Raw genomic sequence first — 6,940 nt, 5'->3', positions numbered from 1 at the left:
ACTATGTATTACATTGTTTACATGCTATCATATACCATCTAGATTTGTAGATGTGTTCTCCATAATGCCTGACACGCAGAACTCTTCCAGAAAAGGAAAACAGGTGTCGCATTTGGCTTCTTATTCCAAGATTAAATTTTTGGCAGTGCTGGGATCTGAAGTCAGGGTCTAGCAGGTCCAATTCATGAATGGGTGAGTGTGAGCACAACAGCCTCTAGCCAATGAAGCTGTGAGGTGGTTCTTGGTGCTGAGATCGTGATCCAGGATTGGCCAAAACAGCGATACAAGGATAGGCAGACAGTAGTATACAAATAAATATATATTGGTAAAAAGCATCATAGCCTCCTATCTATGATTGAATGACATATACTACATTCTTCCCAACTCTTAGGTATTTATTATAACACAATTAAAGGAATGCTATTCTTTTCATGCTTAATAAAGCATGAAATTAAGATCAATCAGTGTCCTAGGATTATTGCATCCAATTTTAGGCTTGACAAATGCACAAACTTCTCTTTCAATTGATATTCCTATGCATAGGAATGAGCATCTTGTGATCTCCTGCCATTGGTAGTTGTCAGGACCTGGATTTGAACCCAGGGCCTATGTTGACCGGTTGACCTATGGCTTCCCTGCTAATCCGCCAGCCCTCAGGAATGGCAAGTCAGGTGTACTTTGCACCCATGGCATTCAGACCCAGGATGGTCACCGTGCAAAGATTTAAAAAAAATTAAACCCCCATCCCTCTGCAGCTTGCCACTTTTTGTGCTATCCCACTTTTTTTTTCTTTCCGCAAGCCCTCTGGGCCTAGGATTCCAGGATTGGTTATGGGTTCAGAGGCTGCACCTAGCCTAGGGTGATCAAAGATGAGGCAGAGTTGCCACGACCTGAGTTCAAGCCCTAAAAAAGCCACAAAAAGAAAAAAAGAAAAAAATGATTATTTAACTAAATTTAAAAAAATAGATCTCTCTGGTTTTGAATTTCTGCCAGTTTTCTTTCTTAGACTGGGATTTGAACTCAGGAACTTGTAGCAATGTGAGGGAAAGTGCAGATTTGTTACTATTTGAGTTGAAACACCTTACCAAGCCAAAACTAAAAAATAAGTCACTGAGCTTGGTAAGGGGAGTAGTTGTGGAGATGGGAAGTAGAGGATGGTAGGGGGAAAACAAAGAGAAGGTAACAATGCTCAATAGGAAATATACTCATGACCTTGCTCATGTAACTGTGACCATTCTGTACAACATTTTTACAATAAAAAACATACAAAAAAGAAACCATGTAGTATTTCGAGAAGCACTTTGGGGGTAAGGGTAGGATGTCTGAATAGATGTACAAAATTCTACACTGCTTTTTATTTAATGTTCAGTATGGAATTGAATAAACATAACTGCTTCCATTAAAAGATTAAGTCACTGTCTTGGAACTGGGGCCAGTATTTCTACCATTGTTGGGATTTGATCTCACCGTCCAGGTAACTCTTTTGTACCATGAGTAAAGGAAAAATTTACTGTCCTTGAGGAAAAGAAATTCAGGCTAGAGTTCCCATGGCGTGAATGAAGGCCCTGCAATGGAAAAGATATTTCTATACATGTGTAATAGATGATATAATGATATATACGTACATATGTATGTTTATTACATGTTATGATTTTCATTATTGATTTTGTATTTATTTTATTTTTTATTTGATTCATTTTTATTGTTTATTTTATTTATATTATTCCCATTTACATTTTGCACATCTATTATAAAATTATACACAATAATTTAGGACATTGACTCATTTATCATTAAAACTTTTTGTGTTGAAACATGATACATAATTAAATGGAGGCATTTGTCACAGTCTTCTCACGTTTAGAGTCTCTCCCAAGAATGAGCTTTGTCTTATTTATCTTTGGACACCTTCCTATAGGGGTGTTTTTAGATGATTTATACTGAGAAGGCTTTCTTGAGGACAGGAAACTTGTGGGATAAAATTGTAAGGGGGAAGCTAGAAATGTGGCTTAGTGCTAAAGAGCTCACTCAACATGCATGAATACCAGGGTTTAAATCCTCAATGCCACATATTCAAAAAATACCAGACGCAGTGGAGTGGCTCAAGTGGTAGAGTGCTAGCCTTGAGAAAAACAATCCCCAGGACTGTCAAAAACAATAGGCCAGATGCTGGTGGCTCACACCTGGAAAACTACCTTCTCATGAGGCTGAGATTTGAAGAACACAGTTCAAAGACAGCCTAGGCAAGAAAAGCCTGTTAGACTCTTATCTCCAATGAACCACTAAAAAATCCAATGTAGAGCTGTGGCTCAAGTGGTAGAGGGTTAGACATGACTGAATTGCTCAGAGACAGTGCCCAGGGTTGATACAAGACACACAACTGGAAAAAATTGAGGGTTAATCAAAGTACTTTTCCTATTTGCTAATTATGAGAATATTCTCTGGAAAATCAACACTAATATACACCAGAATTGGAGTCAGACCTCCAAGCTTAAGTGTAGCAGATCCACATGCCCAGCCTTCACTGGCTCTAGCATTGTAACCTTGTGTCCACAGGGTTCTGAAAGGTCCAATGTTGAAAGGCTTAATATGCTGCCCAAACCCTTTTGTGATAAGCAGTTGACTTGTATTGTTAATGTCATTACTCATCTGAACCTAGCAGAGCACCAGTAGCTCTTGCCCATCACCCTAGCTCAGGAGGCTGAGGTCTCAGGATCACACTGAAGCCAGCCAGGGCAGAAAATTCTATGACACTCTGACTTCCACATCTGCAAAGTCAGATGTTCAAGAGCTTCTTGTTTTCCCCTTGGTGATGAGAAGTTACTCTGAATGTTCTTAGTGTTCTTGACCCATTTCCCCATCCTGGGTTCAAATGAAGTTCTCAGGATCCAAGCCCTGGCACAGTCAGCAGGAAGAACTCCAGTATAACACTGTATTTGAAGGACAGAAAACAATTTCAAAAGCCAGAACAAGGAGGCAGAATATACACACTCAACAGGGAAGTGAGCTGCAACACCACTTCATTCATTCCAGGGACAGCCAGCAATGGGGGAAACCTGAAATGTTTGTTACAGTTACACCAGGATCAGGCTTTTCTCAGCTTCCTCAAACAATGACTAACCTTCCTCACTCAGGGGAAGAGAGCTTCAGGCTATCTTTAGGTTACCCCAATAGAGAGCCAGTTTAGTGAGAGAGAGGGGAGGAACAGAGTAGAAAAGCCCTGCTCTCTGGTCTTAGGGAGTGGGTGTTTTACTCTACATCTATCAGATTTGAAGGACCTTCTTCAACCTCTGCCAGTCTTTTCTCCTTCCTTCATTCTCCACATCATTAATGCTAATCCCCAGTCCAAGGTGAGGCAGGGTAATTTCTCTTTTGTCCCCAAGCAGCTGAGTTAGAACCTGGCTCTGCCCTCTTGGCTCTGCGGCATTCGGCTGCCTGAGAAGTGGTAAAGAGACATTTTTCCTGCTTTGTGGTTGTGTGAAGGTGATGCTGGTGTCCTGGCACACTGCAGAAGCTTCATGACTGGGAATAGTTCCCTTCTTTCCTCCTGAAGTCCAAGACCAGATTCATCTATCATTTTTCTATCTATCTATCATCTATCTATCTATCTATCTATCTATCTATCTATCTATCTATCTATCTATCTATCTATCTATCTATCTATCTATCTATCTATCTATCTATCTATCTATCTATCATCTATTGACCTTTCTTTCTTTCTTTGTTTCTTTCTTTGTTTCTTTCTTTGCTTCTTTCTTTGTTTCTTTCTTTGTTTCTTTCTTTCTTTCTTTCTTTGTTTCTTTCTTTCTTTCTTTGTTTCTTTCTTTGTTTCTTTGTTTCTTTGTTTCTTTGTTTCTTTCTTTCTTTCTTTCTTTCTTTCTTTCTTTCTTTCTTTCTTTCTTTCTTTCTTTCTTTCTATGTATCTATCTATGTACCAACTTACCTACCTGCCTACCTACCTACCTACCTAACTACCTAACTACCTACTTAGTTATCTCCTTGACATTTCTTGGGCTGAACGCAAGGACTGGGCATTGTCTCTAGCACTCTGCTACTTGAGCCACAGCACCAATTCTGGATTTTTCTGTGTATGTGTTATTGAGGAATCGAACCCAGGGCCTCTTGAATGCTAGGCAAGCACTCTCCCACTAATCCACATTCCTAGCCCCCTCATCTTTTTTCTTAATGGTAGTTTTTACATATATATGCTACCAGTTTGTGTCCCCAAGTATAATTTTCTGAATACCGCTTATTTCTATGAACTCTGATCTTCTTTTCCCCTGCCTGATTTATGACTGCTCCTGCATTGGCCTCATAATAAAATGTAAATAAAGGCTGCTGAGAGCTTCAGTGTGCATCATATTAGGAAATAGGCTTAGAATCCTGGAAGAGAAAATCAATGGGGCTGAAATGAAGAAAATGATGAAGTATGTACAATGAGCATATCTAAAACATAAATCTGTAAATAAAAGCAGAAGTTTTGCATACAGCCTCTTTGCACTTAGGGAAGTAATATACACACGTAAGGAAGTAGGACACTGATACATAAACTTGGCCTTCTCTTTTTGAATTTTCTTTTGTGGCCATCCCATTGCTTAAACTGAGGACATGATGCATTCCTCAGCTGTTTTTCACAAGGCTGAGTTTCTACCACTGGCACAGCTCCACTTCCAGCCATCTGGTTGTTCAATGGACATAAGCGCCTCCTAGGCTTTCCTGCCTGGTCTGGCCTGTATGTCCTGCTTGGCTTTCTCTCTCAAAGCTGGAGCTCTACCCTCTAGGCCACTGCTCCACTTCTGGTTTTCTGGTGGTTTATTGGAGACAATAAACCTTTCCTGCTAGGGCTGGCTTTGAATGGAGATCTCCTGAGGAGGCTTCAAGTGGATTTCCTCAGGGATTCACCTAGAAGCCGCTCCACCCAAACCTTTAGTCTAAATATCAAGAGGTACTAGAGAAAAACGGAAACAGGAACATGCTTCTAGTGTGTCCCAGATAATTAAGGTTGGAGATACAAAACACTCATAATTATTAGATCATTTTATAGGCAAATGGAGCAATGCAGACTGTATGAGGATCACTCTAGCCTTCGGTCCTCATATCCTGAGACAATAAATTCACTGCAGCTCAATGCTAAGTGACAGAAATGATATGTCCAGTTGACATTTGCTCCTAAATCCTGTAACACTCATTTCTCACTTTTGGCTTCAACCCTGTGACCAGAGGGTTAGATGAAGAGAGAAAATACTCTCAGAGAAAGCAGGTATAAAGAACGTTGGGTAGTTTACTTATAAGTATCAACCATAGGAATGACCTTATTAAGAAGTAAGTCCAGATTATAAAACAAAGAAGAAAAAAAAGAAGGTGAAAGTGCCTGCTGACTATAATCCCAGCTCCTCAGGAGGCTGAGATGTAGAGCATTTGAGTTTGAAACCAGCCAGTGTAAGAAAGTCCTTGACAATGTTATTTCTAAGAGATCACAGAAAAACCCAGAAGTGGGGTTGTGACTCAAGCTTAATGCAGTACCCTTGAGCAAAAGGAGCTCTTGGACCAGGCCTAGGCTCATAGTTCAAACCCAGGACTGCCCCCTCAAAAAAAATTGTACCTCAATTTCTTTGTGTATGTATGGATGTATTCCTCTAGGTGAAACTCCTGAGTAGGTATGATGAGTGGCACCAAGCAGGGAAAATTGTATTCAATACAATGAGTTCATAACACAGAGACTGCTTTTATGATATTGCGTGTTCCAGGGCTCCCCTCACTGCTCCCAATGTAGCCTGAGGGGTTCTCTTCATCCCAGGCCTGCTGGAAGAAGTCTCCCTTTTTGTCTGGACAGGCACACAAAAGCCCTCACTCCTGTACAGCTGTGTACCAAATAACTCCATATGGGCCAATTAGTGAAGCTGTGTGGGCGGGCTCTGAAGGTCAGGAGAAAAAGGCCTGTTTTTACCCTTAGCTATCTCTCTTCCCAGTGCTCTGTTTTAACAGGAGACCTTCATTTTTGCCACGTCCCATTGCAGGCCAAGTTCTGTACTCTTATCCTGCCTTTATGAGACTATATTCCAGTGTACAGATACAGTGCTCAATATAATTCAGGAATCCTTCAGGCAGACAATTAGGGCACTGAACATAATGAAACGTTTCATCGTCGGCAATGATGGGCCTATAATGCTTCTCCTAGGTTTCCAGAACCTTGGGAAATCCAAGCACATGTTGGATATCACAAAGCTTCCTGTCATCTAGGACTGATGAAGCTCATCAGGTTTTGAAACCTTTGCCCTCTCCTAGTTGGGCCTTGGGTGGCTAGGTTTTGAGGTTAAACATAGGGCCTGGGTAATGACCATGAGATCAGAGCTGAACTTTAGTGCTTTACCACTTTGTCACAGCTTCACTTCTGCTTTCTCTCTGTGTGTGAGTGTGTGTATGTGCATGTGTGTGTGCATACACTAGTCCTGGAGCTTGAACTCAAGACATGAGCACTGTACCTAGTTTCTCTTGTACAATGGTTGCTCTCTCCCACTTGAACCACAGAGCCCCTTCAAGCTTTTTCCTAGTGATGTGGTTCTGAGAAATCAAGCCCAGGGTTTCGTATATGCAAAACACTCTACCTCTAAGGCACATTCCTAGCCCTTTACTTCAAGTGTGTTAGTTTGTTTCTGTATTTTTTTGTTGTTGTTGTCATTGTTGGAGTTGAAATCTGAGCCTGGAAGCTGTCCCTGAGCTCTTCAGCTCAAATCTTGTGCTCTACCACTTGAGCCACAGAGCCACTTCCAGTTTTCTGGTGGTTCATTGGAGCTAAATGTCTCAAGGACGTTCCTGGCTAAGCTAACTTTGAACCATGATCCTCAGATGTCATCCTCCTGAGTAGCTAGGATGATCGGCATGAGCCACAAGCACCTAGCTTCCACTTCAGGTTTCTTAGTGGTGAATAAGATATAATAGT

This window comes from Dipodomys merriami, unplaced genomic scaffold (genome assembly GCF_024711535.1).
Source record: "Dipodomys merriami isolate MVZ:Mamm:240054 unplaced genomic scaffold, mDipMer1.0.p SCAF_2193, whole genome shotgun sequence".
NCBI classification, from domain to species: domain Eukaryota; kingdom Metazoa; phylum Chordata; class Mammalia; order Rodentia; family Heteromyidae; genus Dipodomys; species Dipodomys merriami.
The sequence above is the reverse complement of the archived record's forward strand: the minus strand, read 5'-3'. Positions refer to the sequence as shown.